Raw genomic sequence first — 25988 nt, 5'->3', positions numbered from 1 at the left:
ACGCACATATTTTATTCATGACGATTTTGACTTTTGATCATTAAAAGTAACTGGATGGAAACTTATCTTGATATTATCCAATATTGACGGGATAAAAGAGCTTATCCAAAAGAGATCTGATATAATGAAGATTATAAGGAGGATTGTTATCCGCCAAGTTAAAATCGCTTTCTTTAAATACTTTAGCTGTCCTTTTCTACCTACAGGGTGAACGTGGAACCCAGTCTCAAACACCTTTAGCTATGCTTTTAGTATGTTCACTATCCTGGATGATGTCGGAAACACCAGGTTTCCTTTACCTACGTTGAGTGATGTGTCTACCCCCCGAAAGGTATTCCTCACTCTGGGGTATTTATCTGTTGCTGGATCACTGTGGTTTGAGTCATTTCAAAGTGAGATCACCTAGGACATATTACATAGTCTTATGCGGAAGATCGGGTAACCAACTGGCCTGTCTCAGTCTGCCAGCACAGAGGGGATTCCCAGGATGAGGGACTTCCAGTTTTCATACTGGGAAAGTCCTGGACAAACTGGGGTGAATTGTGAGCCTCTGTGGGATAATGGATTTGACCATAAATTTCAGCATCACATTTCAAAATATTAAGCGGTTGACATTCTGAATGTTTCTAAACGTATTTTACAGTTTGGAGTGGACTTATTTCCAAAATAACCTGAACCCATGCCTAGCCAACTTGATCAGCTCTTGAAACTCTGCTACTAGAAAGGAACACGAAGATGGTTTCAGAATGTGCCTCATTCCGCTTCGGTGGCTCTATTCATTTGCAGACAGGTGCAGAGAGCAGGCTTAGAAGACAGGGTCCTCACCCCTGTCCCCTGGCCTCCCACCCCCTTTTAAAAGCAGGGTATCACCTCTTTTATCTCTCAGGAGAAAGGCTTTATACCTCAAATGAAGAAAAAAAAACATATTTCTGAGCCAGTGACTAGATGCCCGCATAACCCTTTTGGCTCCGGTATTCTGTGGTCTTCCGTGGAGAATTGCTAATTTTCTGAAGGCTTTGAATGGAATGAATTTAAAGAAAACTGCCAGTTCAAATAGTTCTTATGATAGTGAGAGATACTCACTGTGTGGTCCTTTTATTTTTAGTAATAGCGTTGGAAAAATCAGGTTATGTTTATTCTGAGGCTTTGAGGGAGCTGGTACGACTGTGTAGTCTAGCAGATGCTGGAATTATAAATTATTATAAACATTGGCCAGTGGGGAAATTCATATATCAAAAATACTACAATATATAAGTTAGCCTATAGATTTCGCCCTAGTTCATTGCCCCAAAATGTATACGCTGAGAAAGTACTTTCATGGAGAAATATAAATACACTTAACCGTGCTGTTCTTTTGACAGATGTGTTTTTATATCATATTTCTTGCTTGCCCAGAAACCCCCAAGTATAAGTTTATTTATGTTTTGTTACCTTCATTGTAAATCTCATAGCGTGGACTTGTTCTTCTGTTAGATAAATACGTTCCAATTGTCATAGTTGCTAGTTTTTAGTATTAACGAAATATTTTATGAACCTTCCCTGAGCTGTTATTTGTTTGCTAGCCTTTTGATGTTGTTTTCACTAGAACACTGAGTCTTCTACGGGGCTGCTGACATCCATAGGTATTTGAGGGCTGGTGACTGCAGCATCATTCACTCAGCGGGAGCCAGAAGCCCCATTTGAATGGGTTGGCTTCTTTTCATGGCCAACCAACTGCCCTCAATGAATAACAAGGCTCCCTCCTTGAGAGAGAAAAATCACATTGCCTCGGTATCTCAGGAATACAGTTCCATAAATATTATTATGCATGATGGAACAGCATCTTTATTCAGTAGAGCAGATATTGCCAACAAAAATGACATAATAGAGGAGATTACTTCTAGTGGTTTCTAGCTTTAATTATGAGAAATCAGTGAAAAGGAGAGTTTGCAATCAAAGTGTTTTGCACAGCGAGAGCTGGCCATCTTTTACTGTTAGGTGTATGTGTTCTCAGGGGAAAAGAGATAAAATGAAAAAATTTTTAACATTTTCTGTCTTTGGTTTTTGGCTGTGTAAGGTCAAATGTTACACTTGTCTTTTAAGCCACCCACAGACTCAGCTCTTTGGGTGGGATTGAGCTCATCATTGGGACAGAGGCTGGCTCAAGTTTATTATTACAGGATGGCCTCACCATATCAAGACTAATTTTAATGAAAATTAAAATTACATTTTGCCTACAAAATGTTTCATGAAAGGCAATGTTGTAAAGTATTGGGGTTTTTTTCCCTAAATCAAGGAGAATGTCCCTTATAAAAACATAATAATTTATCCCTGGGCTGTATACTTTTCCTATTCTATCTTGACTGCTTTTTCTGCCTATGAAGACATGGGAGAAGTTAAAAATAAACATTTTCCTCTGAAAAATCGTGAACCCATAATTTGTGACAAGGGCTTTAAACTGGCTGCATATAATTTTTTGTCTATAATAACATATCACATAGGTAAACATTATTGTATTATGTTTCAGAGGAGTTCCATGGTGGGGTGGATAGCAGTGGTTAGTGGGGAGACCGGGTGGATGAGATTAAAAATGCATTTCTGGAAATCAGATTGACAGTAGGTTGGTGGAGGAAATAAGAAACTGGGTTTGGAACATTTGAGGGAAGATAACTGGGAATTCTTCCCTTGGGAATATATAAGAATATGGGCATGCATTAGAATATGCATGTATGTTGAAATGCAGTTAGAATAGATGCATACTGACAAGCATTTAGAATGTGCATGTCAAGAATTTGGTAATAAAAAAAAGAGAATTTGGGAATACAATCTGGGCTGCATTCTCAGTGCCTGCAGGCCAAAAGTAATACCTACCAGTTCCATTTATTAAGTAGTAGAGTCCAAACAATTCAATGAGTATTCATGTCCTAACAGGTTAGTGGCTGGTTGAAAATACAGCTGTATAAATTGGGAAGAAAAAAGTACATATTTTTCATTCCTAAGTGATACTTAATTTTACGTGTCCACTTGGCTAGGCCATAGTCATCAGATATTTGATCCCACATCGGTCTGGATGTTGCTGTGAAGGCATTTTTTAGGAGAGATTGACATTTGAATCAGTAGACTTTGAGTCAAGCAGGTAACTCTGCGTGATGTGAGTGGGCCTCATTCACTCAGCCGAAGGCCTTAAGAGATAACAGCTGAGGTGAGGTGCTACCGGGGAGAAGGAATTCCGCCGCCAGATTGTCTTCAGATGCGAACTGCAATATACGCTCTTCCCTGGGTCCCCGGTCTGCTGGCCCACCTTGCAGATTTTGGACTTTCCAGCCACCGCATTAGCATGAAGCAATTCTTTCAAATCAGCTTCTCTTTCTCTCTCTCTCTGTACACACACACACACACACACACACACACACACACACGCACACACACGCACACACACACACACACACACACGATTGGTTCTGTTTTCTGGAGAACCCCAACTAATACACTTACAGAATAGATGGGTTGTATGCACATGCCGGGCACTGCACAATTTCCCAAACCTTAGAACCAGATTGGACACCATTTCCTGTTCCACTTTGATTTTTGTACAGTACCTACTGTTTGATCACAGCCGCCTCTGAGAACCCCCCCTTGGTAAAGATATCTTCCAAGGGAATGCAGGTGATCTCATGTTCAAACTGTGAATGACCTGAAGCTAGTCTTTTTACGTGTCCAACCAGTGTCCAGTATGGCGGCATTTCCCTCAACAATGTAAAATATCCTTTGGTGCCTCCGTGAGTTCACCGCGGCATCCCAGAAAGCCTCGGCACAGTTTGGGAACCGCAGGTACAGGTGGTGGCAGTTGTTATGGGGATAGATTCACTCCGGCAGAGAGAGCAGAGGTGAGCTCCAGAAAGGGGAGGCAGCATAAGAGGCGCTTCTGAGAGGAGATCAGAGGGAATCTAGAGACACAGGGAAAAATGGATGTCCTGGCTGAGCAGTGCAAAGGAGGTATGCTTACAGCTAAGAAATGAATCTAGGTGTAAGAAAGGAAATTTTCTTTGCTTTTTTAAAAAAAATTTTTGATGTTTATTTTTGAGAGAGAGACAGAGAGAGCACGAGCAGAGGAGGGACAGAGAGAGAGAGGGAGACACAGAATGCACAGCAGGCTCAAGGCTCTGAGCTGTCAGCACGGAGCCCGATGCAGGGCTCAAACCCACAAACCTTGAGATCATGACCTGAGCCAAAGTCTGAAGCTTCGCTGAATGAGCCACCCAGGCACCCCAGAAAGGAAATTTTCTATGAAGTTTACATGGTTGATGGAGTGGGGATGGTGGTGCTATGGTAATACCTTAAACTTTTTCTCTTTTCCCATTTTTTAAAATTTAAATTTATTTATTTGAGAGGGAGAGCACAAGTGACGAAGGAGCAGAGAGAGAGAGGGAGAGAGAGAGAATCCCACAAGGTGCAGAGAGACAGGGAGAGGGAATCCTGTGAGGGGCAGAGAGAGAGAGAGAGAGAAAGAGGGAGAGAGAGAGATCCCATGCAGGCTCCGCACTGTCAGCCCCGAGCCTGAAGTGAAGCTCGAACTTAAGAACCCTGAGATCACGGGCAAAGTCAGATACTTAACCGATGAGCTACCCAGGTGCCCCTCTCTTTTCCCATTTTAAAAAATACGTATCTCCTCATTGTATTAAGAAAAAAAAAAATATATATATATACTTATGACCCCCCCCCCCAAAAAAAAAAGCTTTCTAGCTTTCCTGTTACTCAGCACAACTGATCTTTTTTCTTTGGTTGGTTTTTCTTTTCATGCACCCTGTTTCTATGGAGCTGCAGCACTGAGCTGTGGAGGGCAGTAAAGGTAGGCGCAGAGATTAAAGCAAGGGTATGACAGAAAATGCATAGTTCCAGGTTTGCTTTTCTTCGTGACACATTCGGTAGAACTGGGGAGGTATAGTGTGAAGCGGGTTTGCACAAGGCCCTATGACGAAGCCGTGGAAAGAAGCCAAGGCCTTGATGCTGAGCAGAGAAGGTAGAAGGGACGCTGGGCTGGAGCAGCCCTGGGGAGGGTGTGAGAATGTCAGGTGGGCGGAGCCAGGAAGAACACCCCCCGCGGAGCCCTGGAAAAACACTTGGACAAGACCCCAGCAACCGGTCTTCAAAAGGGGACTGCACTGAAGGTGCGCGGCCCGGCTTTCTTTCAGAGCCACAGTTTCCCAAGCCAGCACTAAAAACCACTCGTGTTGACCAGAACACCTGAAGGGTCTTGGAAAAAGTTCATATATCCAGCTTCGTTTATTTCTTTTAAGTTAGTTTATTTATTTTGGGAGGGGTAAGGGCAAAGAGAGAGGAAGAGAGAGAATCCCGAGCAGGTTCCATGCTGTCAGCACAGAGCCGGACATGGTGCTTGATCTCAGAAACTGTGAGATCATGCCTTGAGCTGAACTCAAACGTCGGACAATTAACTGACTGAGCCACCCAGGCGCTGCCATATATCCGGGTTTGTTCACTGTTCATTCAGGTGAAAGGTTTCTGGGTGACAAAGCGGAAAGATGACATAAGTAAGCATGTAGAACTCCAGAGGTTTTGCAATTACTGTCATCTCGTATCCGGCTGTTTCATCAGGTAAAAGCAGTGATTCTGAGAATCACGTGGCTGGAACCATTGGGTTTGTGGATCTGATAGAGAATGCGATCTGGCACCCATTTCCATTTTAAGGGAAAAATAAAGGACAAGAAAGCATCCTTATTCCAAGCCTCCAAGAAGGTTATGTTTTTAATTCCGCACCACAGCAAATGCAAACAAATTTGTAATTACACTTCATGCATGGAGCCCTGTAGAGGAAAAATAAATCGGTATCCATCTACCCAAAAGCCATAAATCAAACATAGAATAGCTAATCACAGATATGAATTGTATGCGCGGGCCTGATTACTTTCCCCGCAGTCTGTTGTGTACAATTAACAATTTAGATCTTAGGCTGGCAGTGCCGTTTTTGAAATATGACTCGAGAGCATATAGTTCATTTTTAAATTTTCCCAGCCCAGGTTTACACCTTTTGTTCCATTTAGGTTAAAGTATTATCTTCAGGGGCGCCTGGGTGGCTCAGTCGGTTAAGCGTCCGACTTCGGCTCAGGTCACGATCTCGCGGTATGTGAGTTCGAGCCCCGCGTCGGGCTCTGTGCTGACTGCTCAGAGCCTGGAGCCTGTTTCAGATTTTGTGTCTCCCTCTCTCTCTGACCCTCCCCTGTTCATGCTCTGTCTCTCTCTGTCTCAAAAATAAATAAACGTTAAAAAAAAAAATTTAAAACAAAACAAAACAAAAAGTATTATCTTCAGGAGGGTCAGGTTTAAATGATAAAGACTGCCTTGGGGCAGCTCTCCTGGTACCCCAGCACCTGTCCGTTTATCGGAATAAATGGAACTGCTGATGGCTGAGAACACACAGCCACTTTTATGGCGTAAAAACAAAAACAGAAACACAAATACAAAGCAGCGGCAGTCTGCATTCCTTGATTTCGTCGGGTGGAGCCTGGTCCCAGTGGGCCCAGCCCTGGCTCCGTACCTTCTCGTTCTCACCAGAGTTACTAAGGACCATCTTAGTTACAGAGCAAATGGTACAAGCTGCTATGAAATCAGTGTGGCGGTTCTTCAGAAAGATTAAAACTACCATTGCCCTGTGACCCAACAATTCCATTTCTCAGTATCTATGGCCAAAAGAATTGAAAGCGAGGACTTTTAAAAAATAAATTCAGGGGTGCCTGGGTAGCTCAGTCGGTGAAACCTCTGACTTCGGCTCAGGTCATGATCTCGCAGTTTGTGGGTTCGAGCCCCGCATCGGGCTCTGTGCTGACCGCTCGGAGCCTGGAGCCTGCCTCGGCTTCTGTGTCTCCCTTTCTCTCTGCCCCTCCCCCGTTCACCCTCTGTTTCTCTCTCTGTCTCTCAAAAAATAAATCGGTGTTTAAAAAAATTTTTTTAAATAAAAAATAAATTCAATGCGTATTTTAATTTTATTTATTTACCTACTTACTTATTTATGTAAACTCAACCCCCAGTGCGGGGCTTGAACTCACCAAGATCAAGAGTCACATGGTCCACTGACTGAACCAGCCAGGTGCCCCTGAAAGCAGGGACTTGAAGAGATCTTGGTACCCCTGTGTTCATTGCTGTGTTATCCTCATAGGTGGATACCAGCCATGTGAGAGGGTGGAGACAGCAGCGTGGATATCCAGCCTATGGCATATTATTCTGTCTTAAGTAGGAAGGAAATCCTGGCGCATGCTACAGCGTGGGTGACCCTGGAGGACATTGTGCGAAGTAAAACAAGCCAGTCACGAAAGGACACGTGGTGTATGATTCCATTTATATGAGGCACCCAGAGTAGGGAAATTCATAGGGACAGAAAGTGGTATGTGTGGTGGTTTCCAGGGCCTGGGGCGGGGCGGCAGGGGGGGGGGGGTGGGGAGTGGGAAAGAGAGAGCAGTTATTTAATGGGTGTAGAGTTTCAGTTTTGCAACATGGCAGGAGTTCTGGACGCGGATGGATGTGACAGCTGTACAATGGTGCGAACGTATGTAAGGCCACTGAAGTGGACACTCAAACATGGTTAAGATGGGCCTTTTCTGGGGCGCCTGGGTGGCGCAGTCGGTTAAGCGTCCGACTTCAGCCAGGTCACGATCTCGCGATCTGTGAGTTCGAGCCCTGCGTCAGGCTCTGGGTTGATGGCTCAGAGCCTGGAGCCTGTTTCCGATTCTGTGTCTCCCTCTCTCTCTGCCCCTCCCCTGTTCATGCTCTGTGTCTCTCTGTCCCAAAAATAAATAAAAATGTTAAAAAAAAAAAAAAGATGGGCCCTTTCTCTCATGGTTCTTTTACCGCGACTGAAAAGCAAAGCCGCAGAAGAGTGGGCTCCACTACAGCAGGCCAGCCCCGGTTAGTCTGCAGCAGGGGCCAAGCTGCGCTGGTTCGGGCCCAAAGCAGGGGGTGAGCTCAGGAGCGGTTAGACCCAAGTGGTGCCATCTGCAGAGGGGAGCCCACTCTGCCAAGTTGGCAGGCGGGGATTGCCGAGCACTGGGAGAGAGAGCAGGGCGACGCAAGGGGCAGGTAGGCTCCAATGAGGCAGAAGACCCTGCACCCTGCCTTGGCCGTGGACTTGCCCCAGCGGGAGAGATGGCGGGCAGTGTGAGTCATCTGTGTACCTGGGCCAAAGGCTCTTTCAATGCCACCTAGGCTATTGTCCTCAAACCACTCAGAGTGGGTGGGTGTCTGACGTGCCACCGGGAAGCACCGGCTCCGTCCTGGGTCTTGTCTGGCTGGCTGCTCAGGAGAATCTTGACGGTAGTGGACAGGCGTCTGCTCTATTGACAGGTATAGAAGGGAGGCCCCGGATGAATGGACCATACTACTTTCCATCTCAATGATTCATGACCGAAGGAAACAACTTTTGTTGGTGCTGACGACAGCAGTGTGGTGATGTGGCTTATAAGTGATCCTTCCCTTTTTAAAAAAAAATTTATTTTGACAGAGAGGGAGAGAGAAAATGAGTGGGGGAGGAGCAGAGAGAGAGGCAGAGAATCCCAAGCAGGCACGACACTCAGCCCAGAGCCCGACGTGGGGCTCCATCCCACGACTGTAAGATCATGACCTGAGCCTAAATCGAGTCAGATGCTCAACCCACTGAGCCACCCAGGCACCCCGCCCCCCTGCCCTCTTTCTTTTTTTTATTTATGACATGTGAACATGGTTTCAGCCCTTTGGTTTCTTCCGGAGCCTGAGCTTCTCCTGGCCCACCAGCACTTCATTGAATGTTGGGTTAATGGAGCGACCCGTGTGTCAATTCAACTGACACACGTACAGCAAGTTCTGTGCACGCTTCAGCAGCTCACCAAGTAAGACGAACCAGGGTTCAACTGGGTAAATCCTTCTATGCCATGAGAAATCCCTGACAATGTGACATTTCTCCTTTTACCGGGAATTTTATGGCCGTCAATGATAGCTAGCCCTGGTATCCATACCCAAGCTCTTTACTGAACGCAATTCATTTTGAGTGACCTTTACTTTTCAGTAATAGTCCATTATTTGTGACATACAGATTGCAAACAGCCTAATCAGCCCTCTGGCTTTGGGTTACTAGCACTCCATCTGCTTTATGATGCCATTGTAAAAATCCAGCTGTGCTGCTAGGAAGGGGAAAAAAGTATAGACTGAATCTTTTTCCCTGGAAGAAAAATTTGTGTGGAATGAAGAGTATCAAACAATAATGACTTTCTTTTGCTCGTGTGTGTGTGGGAGTGGGTGGTACTTCTTCTTAGTACTTAAGAGTTCATGTGCCTCAGTTAATATTAGAATTATGAGCTAATTCTACTGGAAATGTGAACTAATTCCACTGGAAATATGGAAAAGAAAATACGGATAGTTTTGGGCCCCAAATGGGAGCCGTAGTAAGAATTCTTGTATTTTACTTCCCCGGCCGTGGCTCATTCGTTGTTTATTTTGTACTTCTGCTTCTTCAGTAATCTTTGTGTCTTGTAGACCCTTACTTCTTAAACAGGTGGTGTTCATACCTGTTTGTGTGTTAGTCTTGTCAGGTCTTGCAGACTTGTACTGCAGTTGTGCCAATTTCTTGGAGAGGAGCCTAAGATGATCACGTGTTCGTAATAATGCTTACACTTGCTTTTATTTCAAGATTGCTTAAAAGAGCCTTGCCTTCCTGGGTCGATCCTGAGCTTGACCCCCTGAGCTATTGACCGTGCAGAACTGGAGCTGGAGAAGGTGATAAGAAAGTGCTGGCTGGTTGTTAGCTTCTCAACTTCAAATAATCCTGGAAGTTCTCATTTCCATTTATCAAAGAACAATGCCAACGCCACCTGGAACTAAGCAGGGTATTTAAACTGAAGCTCGGTTTTCTGACTTGGCTTCGTTGTTTCAACATTTCCCCGATACAGATGTGTGGGGCAATGGTTTTGCAAGTTCTTTGAAGGCGGCGTTTTGTCTTGAGGATTTTCTTTTCCCTTTCGAGTTTGGAGCTTAGCTCTTGGATTTCAAGGAGGGAAGCTCAGGCAGGCTATGACAGTTTAACTCTCTTTGCTGACATCAGTTCCTGGGGTCATGGATAAATAGGGAATTACTAGGGGGAATATATGGAAGTTAGATGAGATGAGAAAGAAGGATATGTTTGGTCCCGGGGTGGGCATCTAAAAATGAGAGCAGGAAAGTCATTTTGGTCTCAGCCCTTCCACTTATAGATGAGACCCTGGAGAGAACAGAGGGCTCTCAACCAAGGTCTCAGCTACTTAATGGCAACTCGGCCTCCAGACCCCTTAATCAGCCACCTTTTACACCAGTGTATGGATAGATTCTCTTAAACCTCTCAGGCAAGACTAATTGTGAGCAGCCCGTTGATCCTATAATTCACTGATTTGTCTGATCTGGCTCTAAGATTAGAGAAAATTATGCTCTTGATGCAGAGTGAGGGAAACAGAGGAGTAGGTAATTGGGCGGAAGTTTGGCTTTGCACCTGGGTCAGCAGGGACAGGTGTAAACGTGTTTGTACACTTTGGAGGAGTGATGAAGAGAAAAATGATGAAGACATTGGCCAATTTTGTATTCGATATTTTGTTGTCTTTCTACCCTGTGCCATTTTCTTGTATGAGTTTATGCTCTTTGGATTAGATTCTGTCCGACTAGATTTAGGGTCCTCGTCCCCCAAATCCAGAGCTCATGGAATTATGTGAGCATATTGGTTGAGTCTCTCACCCACCCTAGTCGGTTGCATTGCTGATTTACAACTGTGGCTGTCAGTAACAAGGGCAGGTCATTGCTCACCGCCCTCCCCAACATACTCTTGGATCACTCCTTGGTACACGGCTTGAGAAAGCCTGACCCTAGAAATAAATAACAGTGTGTGGTAAATAACAGGTGTTGTGTCACTTGTTAGACCAAGTCTACATGTTACTGGAAAATTGGCCCTGATTTTAGTGATCTTTTTATTAACAAAAGGCGTTTATCCCGGCAATCAACGTTATCCCCTAAATTAGAATTCAGAAGAGTTGGCATGAGGATGAATCCCAGGACGTGAACTCTCCTCCTGTCCCTTGTCTGGAGTGCAGGTCTCTTGTCTCTATTTTGATGAGTCCCGGGCGATAGCCTTTAGTCTTCTTCTCAGGCACACTCTGTATGCTAGCGTCTTTCAGGATTGTCTCTCTCCTAGGCCTCCCTAGGGGGGGCAGACAGGTCCAGATCCCAGGCCTGCTCATGAAGTTTTCTAAGGGAATACCATTGTTCCTTTTTCCTAGACCCATCAACTCAGCATGAACAGAGGGTGCTTTTTCCAACCACCTCACTGACTTGTCCTGCCTCCTTCTCGGAAGATTTACCCATCATGGCATCCATGCATTTGAGAGAGAACTGCTCTCTCTAAATGATCACACCAATGAACCTGTAAGGAAAAACCTCCTTTGGGAACATGAAATAATTACACTCCTGTTTTTGTTTTAAATTTTGCTCATGCTGTATGCAGCCTTGTTCCATTCAGGTGTTACATTATTTTTTTAACGTTTGTTTATTTTTGAGAGAGAGAGCACATGCATGTGTGTGAGCAGGAGAGGGGCAGAGAGAGAGAGGGAGACAGAGGATCCAAAGCTATGGGAGCTTGAACTCATGAACCATGACATCAAGACCCGAGCTGAAACCAACAGTTGGACACTTAACCGACTTAGCCACGCAGGCGCCCCTATGTGTTACATTGTTAATGAAACAGTGTATTCTCCAGCTAAGTAATTTTCTGAAAACTACTTGGTTTTCATGTACTTAGAGCTAGAGTTGAAGGGTAGGTCATCTTCAACATAGCCCAGATTTCTTGGCTTCACCTAATCTATTTTATATGTATATTTATATATAACACATATGTATATATGTGTTATTGCATACTGTATGCATACTGCATATGCGAATATAAAACAATCAGATTTGGTTTCTAAGATGGGCAATATTAAGGCAAGCTTGTACGCTTGTGAGAATGAGCTAGATAAAAAAGGGGGACTAGTGTGGGAGGGAAGACAAAGGACTGGACCGTGGAAGGGCTGGCCTCAGGAACAGAGGCCACTTTAACATCTTAAGAAGAGGCAAGGCATAATGGGTAATTATGTAAGTTGTGGTTTGACAGTAAGAGGATGAGATAGTTCTTATCTGTCGGTGACACATGGAGGAAGGTGATTAACTGACAATAAGAAAGAAGAAGATGTTGGAAGTTTGAGGAGAGAGGAGAAGTTGTGAAATAGGTAGTTCTCCCAGAAAATGATAAAGTGAAATTATCAGGAAAGTGTAGGAGAATCATTTTGCAGAGTTGAGGGCTAATTTGAGATTTGCGGTTAGGAGTTTAAGGTAAGGCCATTAAGTGGAGTTGTGTGGGGAGTTTTCCCTCCGGCAATTTTAGCTGTTCTGTTGCAGATGGTTAGTTAGGTTGAGCCTGTATTGATTGCCAGACTGGTGCAATGGTGGAAGAGAGGGGCAAAGGCAGAAGAAAATATTTGCAAGGAATTGATCACAAAGTTGGAGCATAGAATCCAAGCCGAGCATGGACGTGGGTAGTGAACACATGACGTGGAAGGAGATTGGAATCGAAGGATGGGATCGACGTGGGGTCAAAGAGTCACGGAAAGGGGGTGCAAGGTAAGGGTTTGACTGGTTTATTCTTTATGCCTCCAGTTTGACTATATGACTGTGCTTTGTTTAAACTCTGCCCTATAGTCTCCTGTCCTGAGGGCTCATGGTAGGGGTGATAGTGGGAAGGATGGATGTCTACAGGTCCAAAAAGCCAAACTCTCACATCAGGGGGAAACTTGGCAGCTGGATTTTTATTAATTTTTTATCTATCTATCTATCTATCTATCTATCTATCATCTATTTATCTATTTATTTATTTTAAAGTTTGAGAGAGAGAGTGTGTGTGTGTGCGTGCACACCCGTGAGCAATGGAGGAGCAGAGAGAGAAGAGCAGGAGAATCCCAAGCAGGCTCCGCCCTGTCAGCACAGAGCCCTAGGTGGGGTGCGAACTCAGGAACTGAGAGCTCGTGACCTGAGCTGAAATCAAGAGTGGGATGCTTCATTGACTGTGTCACCCAGGTGCCCCAGCATTTTTATTTAATAGACTGCGTTAGTTTTTGAGAGATGTTAGAAGTTTTGTTTGTTTGTTTGTCAGCCTTTATTCAGTCCGGGGTTAATAATAATTTTTTAGAAACTTAGCTGTTTTTAATGGAGTTAAAAAAAATTTTGTCCCTTTAAAATTTTTTTTAACTGTGATTCTGAAAGTAAATTATAAGTAAAGATGAGGATTAATATTTCGTTCTCTGAAGATAATTTTTTTAAGTAAATCATACCATTATGGAAAGTTCAGAAAATCCAGAAATCATTTCTTTTTTTATTATTATTTTTTAAACATTTATTTAGTTTTGACAGAGAGACAGAGGATGAGTGGGGGAGAGGCAGAGAGAGAGGGAGACACAGAATCTGTAGCAGGCTCTAGGCTCCGAGCTGTCAGCACAGAGCCCAACATGGGACTCGAACCCACAAACCACAGGATCATGACCTGAGCTGAAGTCAGATGCTTAACTGACTGAGCCACCCAGGTGCCCCCAAGCATTTTTAAAAACCTTATCCTACAGACAGACAGAAATCTCTTTCCATTTTTAAATATTTAAAAATAGTTTCTATTAATGTCTTGACATTTTATTTTTAATGGCTGTAGGAAATTTGTATTAATTTTAAATATTGGAAATTATTATTGTTAATCGACATTAAAATCTTCTCACATTTATATTGTGGACAACCCAGCAATGAGCCCCAGCAAGAGACCATCTTAAATTGTAGATATAGGGGCCATGACCTGCCCTATTAAGACTTTGTTGGGAACCATGTTTCTGTAGCAGACGGTTCTAGAATTGTCTGGAAGAAAGTACCATCATGAGGGCTTCAGATACCTGAGAAAGTAGATGTGTTGATGCGTTAGATGTCGTAAGTTGTAAAGTTTCCTACAAGCTATCATTTTGCTCATTGTACCTCCTAAGAGTATTCATTTCACCCATGGCATTGAAATTAACATCTTAGGTGAGAAAACCTTAAATCACAAAAGTTCTACTTGCTTCCTTTGCCCCCTCACCCTCTAAGAATTAAAAAGAATGCTAGCTTGCAATTTTGATAGCAGAATACTTTGGCTTAGCTCGTGAAATACAAATATTTGAAGTAACCTAGTTTGAGGACACCAGACAAAAGCTCTTCGTAACACAGGTGTTGTAGTTGCAGAATTCATTTTTTCCAGCACGCTCTAACATTTCTCAAATCTGAAGGTGTGAAGGACATGGTTACCAGAAACAAATAGATGTGAATAGTGCCATGTTATTAAATGTCATGCTTCTTCATTTGTCCGTCATGTTTTCTCTCAAACAAAAATGGCTTTTCCTACTTTTATGCTTTTGCATTTTCTCAGCTAGGCTGTCCACTGAAAGGTTTGTGGCATTCTTATTTTCCAATAAGGAATGGAAATGTGAATTGCTTTTGGTCCCTTTCACAATTATATGAATTAATACTGGCCTGGGTGCCTGGGTGGCTCAGTCGGTTTAGCATCCGACTTGGGCTCAGGTCATGATCTCACGGTTCGTGGGTTCAAGCCCCACGTCGGGCTCTGTGCTGATAGCTCAGAGCCTGGAGCCTGCTTCGGTTTCTGAGTCTCCCTCTCTCTCTGCCCCTCCCCTGCTCGCACTCTGTCTCTGTCTCTCTCTCCCTCTCAAGAGTAAATAAACATTAAAAAAAAAATACTGGCCCTTAAAACTCTTACACGTAGGAAGGTACAGTTGAAGTAAAATTGTGTTTCAGTGGTAACTAGGGAAGAGATTGACATGAAACAGCCACTACTTTGCAAACAGTGCTTAATAATTTAAGAAAAGCAAGGTGATAAATTGTTGTCCAAGTTGGAAATATTTTGTGCATACCACTTTTAGTTTTCTTTTCATCACATTATATTTGCTTCTTGGTATTTTCAAAAGACAGCATAAAATATTTGCTTTTGAACTGTTTCCTGGAAGATAAGATAAAAAGTGCAAGCTCATCACATTTTTATTGGAATGGCTGCAAGGTAGCTGTAGTCTTCCAAGTTGGTACTGCTTATCTTTGTTGAGACCTGGTCTGGATGTTGTCAGCATTTTAGAAAATCATTTCGTGGGTGCTGTCTTCACAAAGCCGGGTAGGATGCCAAATATGGATGTTTCCAAAATATTAGTTCAATAGGCTAACATCACTGTGATACTCAGACTGATCTTGACATATCACATTAGCGAGTTGTTTAACAGTCTCTCCCCAAGTTTGTTTACCTAGGTGATTTTAAGTGTGTTTTGCGATTTTATTAATTGACGTAAAGTCCCTTTCATGTAAACTTAAGGGAGTTGCTTATTGAGTCCTATGTGCTTTATGTGTGTTAATACCTCTCAAATACCCATTGAGGTAATTCTGCCTTTATTACCATTTTTACTGATGAGGATATAGAGGTATAGAGGATTTGTATGACTTGCCCAGGATGACAGCTAACAAATTCCCAGGGCACCCGTCTGGCTCAGTCAATAGAGCATGTGACTCTTGATCTCAGGGTCATGAGTTCAGGCCCCATGTTGGGTGTAGAACTTACTTAAAGAAAAAAAAAAAAAAAAAAAGAACAACAAATTCTAGTTTCAGAGAGTGTAATCATAAATCTGTATACTGTTATCTCCTTCAGTCCCAGGATTCTGGGACTTAATGTTCTTCAACTGCTAAATATTATCATGGTACAGTACACCCTATTTCGAAGGCAAAATGTTAATGTCATCTCTGGGTGTGACCCAAACTGGGCCACTGAGCAGTGAAACAGCTCTGTTAACAGAGATGCCAATGTATCTATTTATTTTTCATTTACTAGGAATTAATTAGTAATCTATATGTTATATTTTGATCACTAGTAGATTGCCATAAGGAACTTGAACGGTTCAGAGAATCAACCTTTAGCAAAGAAATCATAATGGCAGGAGGCTGTGCCCTAAGCCAGTACTATTTTTTAGGAGTTTGCCTAAAATAGAGGAAATAAGGAAAAATAGGAGCAAAGAATTCCCTCTTCTTAACTTATCCCTTGTTTGCCCTTGTCCAGTGTATAACTTACTTAAGAATTCAAAAGCGTGGATTGTTGAAGAACAGGTAGGGACTTGAAAAGTAAGGCTATGTCACTATTTGCATTCTTTTTGTGATTTAAGAGGACGTGAAAGGAGATCATCAGAAAGTTTGTAGCTTCAGATATAAATTTTAGAAAAAGCACATGGAAACCTTTCAAGTAATTTTGTTGTAGAGCTCTCACTTAAGAAAAGTCATGGACACGCCTTCAGAACATCTGACCAAGTCAAAGACCTCGATGATGTCAGGGATCTCCTTGCCCTCTTCTGCCTTCTAGAGCCAAATAAACTCATAGAGGAACAGTGGGATCATTTTGGAAAAGACAGCAAGAACATTCAAAGAAGATGGAGGTCATATTTGAAATTAACTATTACAGATGTAGAGATTAGGTCAGTATCTAATTATGAAAGACGTTAGTATTTCTTAGGATCTTCAATGGCTAAAAAAATAATGTTGCATTAACAAAGTTGAATTTGTGAAAATGACTCCAGGTATTTCAGAGGAAACTATCACTACACAGATTGAAAAGAATTAAAAAAAATGAGTATCCAGCAGTATGGACTAGGACTATGATTTAATGAAATTTGGTTAAAGGCAAACAATGAAAGGCTATTCTAGCTAAGGTAGAGAGGGTAGGAGAAAACCCAACAGGATGAACAAAGAACTGCTTGAAGAAGAAGAATGCGACCACAAAGGAGGGGGGATGGCGGAAGGCCAAGGAGGAGGACAAAGAAACAGCAGCAGAGGAGAGTCGAAAGCTCAAGCAGGAAATGAGAAGCAATGTTCAAAACACATCAAGGGAAACATTCTTTAAATACATCAGAAGCAACAGGACTGCGAATGGCCTTTCTCTGTTGGGTAAAGGAAGGGTTGGTTTTAAATGACCGCAGTAGGTCAAGTTGCTGTCTTTGTTGTTTCTTGTTTTCCCCCAAAGAAAAATTTCTTTGTTTTAAAGAAATCTGGTAGTATTGACTGGGAATATTGGGGAGGAAGCAACATTATCAGAAGAGCTGGTGAAAGGCTGTTTTAGCAGACTGCTTATATTAAAATCTGTAGGTACCAATGAATCTGGAAACAGTTGCTCAGAATGAAACCCTCGCAGAACACCAGTTGTAGAGAGAATATGAAACTAGGACAGGAGCAAGGTGTCATTTCTGTGTATCGTGGAGGAAGAATGGCCTTGGAACGACACATCTGAAAGTGTTTATGACCTGGAAGAAAATAGGGGATTTGGGAAGGAAGTAGCAGATATCATTGCAAAATCAATTTGGAAACACCTTGTAGGCCAACAGGTAGCAGGTATACGAGTGTGGTTTGAAAGTGAGCAAATTCTGTCAAACGAATGCCGTCTCTCTCTGTGACACAGTGGCAGCCCAGTAGGTTGAGGGAAAGTGGAAGAAGTGATCTAGTTTGATTTTAGGAGAGTTGACAATGCTCCTCTACTGTTCACACTTACGGGACCTCAAACAAGTGATTGTTTTCTACTGTAAAACTCTGTGAGGGGCTACCTTGTTGCAGCACGCTGAAAGTGTGTTTTAGTTAGGAATTAATGTTATAGTGGGCATAAAAGGTCTTAGCAAGAAATGGTTTTGAAGTGATCACTGAATCTAGTGCTTAGTCAAAATGTTGTAGTAAATATTCTATAGATACACAGGAAACACAGAAAATGACCAGGCTGTTGGTGGCGATGGGAAGAGGGAGGGATTTAAGTCAGAATAATTGTAACCATTTAGAGGCATGGTCAAACAAGCTGCTGAAGGTAATGTCAAGGGTGGAAGGGTAGGGCAGAGGAGAATACTTACATTTTTATGTGTAAGGTTTATGATGATATTATCATAATTAGAAGGCTGCATGCTCAGAGGGCACACATTTTTGAGTTTAATCTGATAGCATTGTGTTGTTTCTTTCTGAGCCCTATCGGTTGATCCTTTCGGGACTCACTGACCTCTGACTAGAGTTAAGAGAAGACCTTGTTGGTATCGAGCTCACAATCAACAGGCCAATCTACAAGGTCAAGTAATCGAGTACTTTGTACTAAGTTCTGGTCTTATCCTTAGGTGAACAAGAATCTAGTCTTACCTCTGTAAGTAGAGGAGTGGTTGGAAACATGGAAAAGTGTCAAAAAGATGGTCAACAGACTGAGAAAAATAAGGCTTCCAGGTAAAACAAAACTTGAATTCAGTGTGGGAAAACGCTGAGTGATAAGCTCAAAGCACGTTGATGATGTCCGCTTATATTTCTTTTCATGACAAACTAAGAAGGCAATGACTTAGCTTAATAAAGGATTTGGAAAAGATTTAGAGGAAGACAGGGTGACCTTTATTAAACATGGAGGCAAGGCAGTGAGGAATGAGGGTGTCACCTTTTTAGAGATCTTTAAAATTATGAACAGTTACGTTTTGGGGATGAGTACATTTTAGACATTTATAAAATGTTTGAATTTGAACTTAGAGTTGGCAGTTAAGAGATGAGCCCTCTGATCTCTTTCAGCTCTTTGTTGAAACTTGTATTTGTTTTGAAGGACCTAGTCTTTTGTAAGAAAGTTTTAATTGGCATTTTCCTCTTCCTACTCCAACTGTGTGTGTTTAGCCCTTTTCTAATTACCATGTAATTCCTTTATGGTAGTGTATATAAATTTTTATCATACTTGCTTGCTTAAATTAACATTCTCGGGGCGCCTGGCTGGCTCAGTTGGTAGAGCATGCAATTCTTGATCTCGGGGTCGTGAGTTGGAGCACCATGTTGGGTGTAGAGATCACTTAAAAAATAAATAAAGATTTTAAAATTTTAACACTTTTCTTGGTGCCTCTCAGCTCCATAAACCATGTCTATCTTGTTCACCACTGTAATTCTAGTCCCAAAACCTTATCTGGCACACAGTTGTAGTATTTGTAGAATAGGTGATAATATCGAGAGAAGTATGGCTTGGAAGGCTGTCATTTTTGGAATGATTTGTTGGACGAAGGAATAGCATGTAATGTACTTCTCAATCTTGGGCATTCTGTTGAACTCCACACTGCTGGAATTGTGTGTCATTTGAATCCAAGAATTTCCTCTCTAATCATTTTTTTGTAATTTTTAAAAAATGTTTATTTATTTTTGTGAAAGAGCGAGGGAGGGACAGAGAGAGAGGGAGACACCGAAATCTGAAGCAGGCTCCAGGCTCTGAGCTGTCAGCACAAAGCCATACACAGGTCTCAAACTCATGGAAATGCGAGATTGTGACCTGAACCTTAACCAGCCCGAGCCATCCAGGCGCCCCTCTAATCATCTTCTTTTAAAATGCAAATGGATCCACACAAAAACTTGTACGTAACTGTTCATAGCAGCATTATTTGTAATTACCAAAAAGTAGAAATAACCCAAATGTCCATCAGCTAGTGAATGGCGGCATATCCATACAATGGAATAATTTTCGGCAGTAAAAATCAATGAAGGACTCATATATGCTACAACATGGATGCATTTTGAAAATATTATGCTAAGTGAAACAAGATAGTGGAAAGAAGATTTCCACTAATAAGAAATGTCCAAAGAAGGCAAATCCATAGAGATAAAGAGGAGATTGGTGGTCACCTAGGGCTGAGGAAGTTAGGGGGAGATGGGAAGTGACTGCCAGTTGTCAGGGGGGTTCACTGTAGGGTGCTAAAAGGTTTCTAAAACGACTGCCATGTCAATGGACAATCCCACGAGTAAGCCAAAACCGTTAAGTTGTATGCTTTAAATGTGTACATTTATGGGGACCTGGCACCACGGGGATAGGTCTCTAACAAGAAAAAGAGCACGAAGAACATGGAGTTCTGTCGATTTTTGCCTTTTTCTAACTGCATTTAAGAATTATATTTGGGGGCGCCTGGGTGGCTCGGTCGGTTAAGTGTTCGACTTCGGCTCAGGTCATGATCTTGCAGTTTGAGAGCTCGAGCCCCGCATCAGGCTCACCACTGTCAGCGCAGAGCCTCCTTGGGATCCCTTGTTTCCCTCTCTCTCTGCTCCTCTCCGCCTTCAAAAATAAATAAAAATTTAAAAAAATGAATTATTTTTGCCAAATATGTTTTCTATAAAAGAAGCATTGTACAGTGTTGCTATTTTCTCTTAGAATGTGGACAGACCTTCTAATCTTATCACAATTAGCACCAAAAAAAAAAAAAAGTGTTTTTTTTTGTTTTTTTTTTTTTGTTGTTGTTGTTTTTTTATCTGCCTCAACCTTCACAACATGAACAAGGGTACTGTGATCTCAGCTCGTTCAGTGTTGTGTCCATGTTGATTTATCCAGGACCTGGCTCACAGTAGAAGAACCACAGATGTTTGCTGCACTATCTGCACTTAAATATAAAGGTCTGGGGAGATTTTTCTTAAAGAAATGGCCCAGACTCTAGTATCAGCTTAACAGAGGTGCTTGCTTAGAAAATGCTTTTTTAAAAGATTGCCATTCAAGTGATTTTCAATAAGAGTGTCAATGAGGAAAGGACATTCTTTTAACAAATGGTGCTGGGAAAACTGAATGTACACCACTTGAAACCTTACCTCATGCCACGTACAAAAATTAACTCAAAGTGGGTCAAAAACCTAAACGTAAAAGCTAAAACCCTGTCTTAGAGGAAACCATAGGGAAAGTTGCGCGACCCTGGATTTGACAATGATTTCTTAGATATGATGTCAAAAACACAGGCAAGCAAAAGACGAAATTGGACTTGAAAATTAAAAACTTGTGCAGCATGGGACTCTTATCAACAGAGTGAAAAGGCAACCTGTGAAAATGGAGGAAGTATTGGCAAGTCATATATCTGATAAGAGATTGGTATCAAATATATATATAAAGAACTTCTACAAGTAAACAGAACAACAAGTAAAAGATAACAAAAAAAAATGCACAAAGGATTTGTGAAAGGAAAAACACTTTCTTCTCAATGCTTCATTCACTTCTGACACCAGATGGGTGCATTTTTCTGTATCAAACTGTTCTCTGATTCTCAGCTGATACTAATTGCTTGTTCTACAATTTGACTCAATTCTGACGCTAACTGCCCAGCGTTAGTGCAAATCACACAGATTAAGGACACAGTCCCACAAGACTGCCACCTGCTTCAGACTCCAGTCGCAAGTAGTGGGTCCCAGATTACCCACAACTTCTGTCTGACCTTACTACAAATCAGGGGTTCCCATTCCTCCCTCGTCAGGTTTGGTAATTTGCTAACATGGTTCACAGAATTCAAGGGAACAGTTTACTTACTAATAGCCATTTTATAATAAAGGATATACCAAGGGACACACATCTGCAGCCAAATGAAGAGATGCCCAGGGGGATATCTGGAAGGGGATGAAGAGGTGCCCAGGGGGGTATCTGGAAGGGTCCTGAGCACAGGAGCTTCCGTCCCTGTGGAGACCACTCTCCCGGAACATGAATGCATTCTTGTTCACCAGCCCAGAAACTTTTCAAATTTCTTTGGTTAGGGTTTTTAAGGAGGCTTAATTGTAGGGGGAGGGGGAGGGACTCGGGAGGTTGATCAAATCATTGGCCTTTGGTGATAAATTCAACCCCCAGGCCCTCCTCCCTCCAAGGAGGTTGGGGGTGGGACTGAAAGTTACATTTCTCTGGTTGGTTTCTCTGGCAGCCATCCTAGGGATTTCCAGAATCACCTCATTAACATAACTTAGGTGTGGCTGAAAGGGGCTCATTATGAATAACCAGAGAGATGTTCCTTTAACCTTTGGTACTCTGAAGCTGATTCAGAAGCTGGGGACACAAACCAAATATTGTAGCAAAAGATGCTCTTCTGGCTCTTATCACTTAGGAAATTACAAGAGTTTTGGGAGCCCTAGCCAGCAGCAGGGGGAAGAGACCAAATATATGTTTCTTATTATGTTATAAGTTAAATACACATTTCTCCAAAAAAAAGAGACATACAAATGGCCAATAAGGACACGAAAAGATAATTAACATCATTACTTGTTAGAGAAATGTAAATCAAATGCACAATGAGATAGTACTTCGCACTCATTAGGATAGCTATTAAAAAGAATGGAGAGGGGCGCCTGGGTGGCGCAGTCGGTTAAGCGTCCGACTTCAGCCAGGTCACGATCTCGCGGTCCGTGAGTTCGAGCCCCGCGTCGGGCTCTGGGCTGATAGCTCAGAGCCTGGAGCCTGTTTCCGATTCTGTGTCTCCCTCTCTCTCTGCCCCTCCCCCGTTCATGCTCTGTCTCTCTCTGTCCCAAAAATAAATAAAAAACGTTGAAAAAAAAAAAAGAATGGAGAAGGAAGGGAGGAAGGAAGGAAGAAGGGTGGAAGGGAGGGGGAGAGAGAGGAAGTGTGAAAGGCAGGGAGAGAAAGTGGATAATCATAATAGTCGTTGAGGATGTGGAGAAATTGGAACCCTTGTACTTTGCTGATGGGAATGGAAAATGGTGCAGATACTGTGGAAAATGTGATGGCCATACCTCAAAAAAAAAATTAAACATAGAATGGCCATGCAATTAGCCAGTCTCCTTCTGAGTATATATGCAAAATGAACAAAAGCAGGGACTCAAAACAGGTATCTGTGCACCCATGTTCATAGCAGCCTTATTCACAGTAGCTAACAGACGGAAGCTACCCTAGTGTTCATCGCTGGGTGTATGGGTAAACAATATGTGGTGTATACATGCAGTGGAATATTATTCAGCCTTGAAAAGGAAGGAGATTCTGACATGTGATAAAACACGATGAACTTTAAAGGTATTATGCTAGGGGCGCCTGGGTGGCGCAGTCGGTTAAGCGTCCGACTTCAGCCAGGTCACAATCTCGCAATCCGTGAGTTCGAGCCCCGCGTCGGGCTCTGGGCTGATGGCTCAGAGCCTGGAGCCTGTTTCCGATTCTGTGTCTCCCTCTCTCTCTGCCCCTCCCCCATTCATGCTCTGTCTCTCTCTGTCCCAAAAATAAATAAACGTTGAAAAAAAAAATTTTTTTTAAAGGTATTATGCTAAATGAGCCAGTTACAAAAGGACAGATATTGCATGATTCCACTTTATGCATTTTCTGGAGTGGTTAGATTCATAGAGAAAAGAAAGTTGAAGGCTGATCACAGGGACCAGGGGAGGAGGGAATGGGAAATTATTGTTTAATACGTACAGAGTTCCATTTTGGAAAGATGAAGCTGATGGTGGTGATGGTTGCACTTAATGTGAATGTATGTAATGCCAGAACTGTATACTTCAAAATGGTTAAAATAGTGGTGTGCCTGGGTGGCTCAGTTGTTTAAGCGTGTGACTTTGGCTCAGGTCACCATCTCATAGTTCATGTGTTCGAACCCTGCATCAGGCTCTCTGCTGTCAGCACAGAGCCCACTTCAGATCCTCTGTCCCCCTCTCTCTCTGCCCCTCCGTCCCTCAAAAATAGATAAAAACATTAAAAAATGGTTAAAATGGTAAATTGTATGTTCTATGTTTTTATCATAATAAAAAAATTATTAGGTTAAAATAATGGTGTTTATTTACAGAGACAGAAGTCCACCTTAAAAGTCCCATGTTGCTCATCCAAACATAACTGTCTTCAGTTGCTTTCTCTAGAACACAGCAAACAAAGTAAGCATTGCCTCACTTTGATTCTTTTATAGGTCTTTTTTCTTTTATAGCTTTTCCTTCAGGAGTTACTGAGTGAAGCAAGCAATAATTGACATTTTCAATAGTGCTTAATATGCTATTGAAAAACTTGAGACTTGTTAATCATCATCTGGGCCGAACTCTATGAGATTTCATAGTATTGTTGTTGTTATTGATCTTCTAATTCTTCCTGTTAATTTGTTTGATTCACTGATTCAAAAATATATTTACAAATAATGTATTTTTGAAAAATACTGCTGTTCTCATGAGCTCTTTCCTAGTGGAAGTCAGTCTTCCTGATAATGATGGAATGCCGTTTTGAAGCTTGGAAGGGGGTCTGGAAGATTGATGCTGTGTACACATTATTTCTTCCATGACCTATGGCTTACCATCTTGAGTTGGACTGCCCATGCACACCTCACTTCCTGGGAGCATGACTCATAGCTATTCGTTCATCTGCAGACTTCACATTTTTACATTTGCCTTTTTGCTGGACTAGTTGCTGGTTGCACTAATAGATGGAGCATTATAATCTCTAAAAATGTTTCTAACTTAAGTGAGTCTGTAGTCTAGAAGGCGAGCGACAAATGCCCAATCCGGCATAAGTCTCAATGTCCTACCGGCTTGACTCCGTTCCCCTAGAGGCCTTTTCTAGGCCAAAAGTCAGCAATAGCACTTGTCCCAGTGTGGGTAATTATCCAGTTTCTCTGTCAAGACTTCCTTCAGGGTAACCTTCCCAGGTGTCTGAAGTGTGGGGTCTTTGCACCTTTTAGAACACTTAATATCCCATTATGGGAGATCCAGACCTTAAGCAATCTTCTTAGCCCAAGTCTCCCAGTCCTGGAGAATCACATCTAAGTGGCCCCGGAACAAATGACATCAGTGGCCCCATCCTTCTAGAAGACTGACAGGTACTCTTCAAGTCCTATAGGTTGTGGATGTGCTGGAAAGAACCTCATGAAATTATTCATGTGTTCAAGGTGGGCTGAATTTAATCTTTCAAAGAGAAGCAGCTGTCAAGGTTTTAAGACGTGGAGCATATTTTACAATTTTGACCTTGATATTCGAGGTATTTCTCTGTGTCTAACCTAAAATTTATTTGGAATGATTTTTCTTTTCACTTTTTCATAAGATAAATTTATATGTTTATAAATTTATAAATTTATAAGTTTATAAATTTATAAGTTTTCTTTTCACTTATTTTCATAAGATAAATTTATATGTTTTTTTCCCTGATTCTGGAAAGAATACATATTCCTTTTGAAACATTGTCAGTTGAAGACATTTTAAGTTTATTTCCTTGGTTCTTGTGGCTTTGCCATTTAGATACAATTGATTCTTTTAGTACAGATGACTCTTAAGAAAGAGGAAATTAATCAGAGGGCCTGGGTGGCTTAGTTGGTTGAGCATCCAACTCTTGATTTTGGCTCAGGTCATGATCCCAGGATTGTGGGATTGAGCCCCACATCGGGCTCTGCACGGAGCATGGAGCCTACTTAAGATTCTGTCTCCCTCTCTCTCTCCCCTACCCTGACCCTCTGCCCCTGCTCATGCTGTCTCTTTCTAAAAAAAAAAAAACAAAAAAAAAAAACAAAGAAAAAGAAAAAGACAGAGGAACTTAATCTTAACAGAATCATGTTGCAATTATAGAAGGACATAGAGAAAAATACAAACTAATGTTTCTGGAATAAATTCCATTACATAGTGAAGGAAAACACTAAGTCAAAGTGACTCACATGTAGATCCAGATTTATGCCTGAAGCAGCCTTTTTAAGCAAGTTTTTGAAGCTTGGTTTCCTTATCTGTAAAACTGAAGATACCATATTTTTCTCAGTGGCAATGTATGGATCGAATAAATGCTACGTGGGAGAGAACCTGATGAGTATCTGGTACCCATGGCTTCAAATAATGATCTCCCCCTACCCGGCACCTTCTCATCTGTCTCTACTTCACCTCTTTTTCTTACCTGTCATCTCTTCTTACATACCCCTCTGTTATTGGCACAGAATATATGTTTCCTTTGGGTTGTAATCATTACAGTTCAGTCACTGAATATATTTTCCCCCTTGTGGGCATTGTCACCCACTTTTTGGCCATTTGAATAAGTCTCCATTTATAATTCATCAGGCATTACCTAATTTCAGTGGAAAGAAAATCAGCCTCTGAAGTAGAAGGAAATCTGGTGCCATTCGTTGTAAAGGATTTACTCTCTCAGTGTCAAGGTAACACATTTGGGCTTCAGACGGTATCTTATATGGACCTGC

General features: G+C 42.1%; 1 protein-coding gene and 1 long non-coding RNA gene across 20 annotated transcripts in view; both read left to right on the top strand.

The window, feature by feature from the left end:
• Positions 1–25988, top strand: part of KIAA1217 (KIAA1217 ortholog) — a 755207-nt gene that overhangs the window by 547360 nt on the left and 181859 nt on the right. The gene's annotated exons all lie outside the window — the stretch shown is intronic.
• LOC147579465 (uncharacterized) lies at positions 7814–23554 on the top strand. Its single transcript, XR_015253984.1, has 3 exons — positions 7814–22186; positions 22405–22861; positions 23098–23554. It is a non-coding gene; the product is annotated as an uncharacterized LOC147579465 (long non-coding RNA).

Source organism: Puma concolor, chromosome B4, assembly GCF_028749965.1.
Source record: "Puma concolor isolate L17-30 chromosome B4, mPumCon1.1.hap2, whole genome shotgun sequence".
Lineage (NCBI taxonomy): Eukaryota > Metazoa > Chordata > Mammalia > Carnivora > Felidae > Puma > Puma concolor.
Note: the sequence above shows the minus strand (reverse complement) of the source record. Positions and strands in the feature narration are given on the sequence as shown.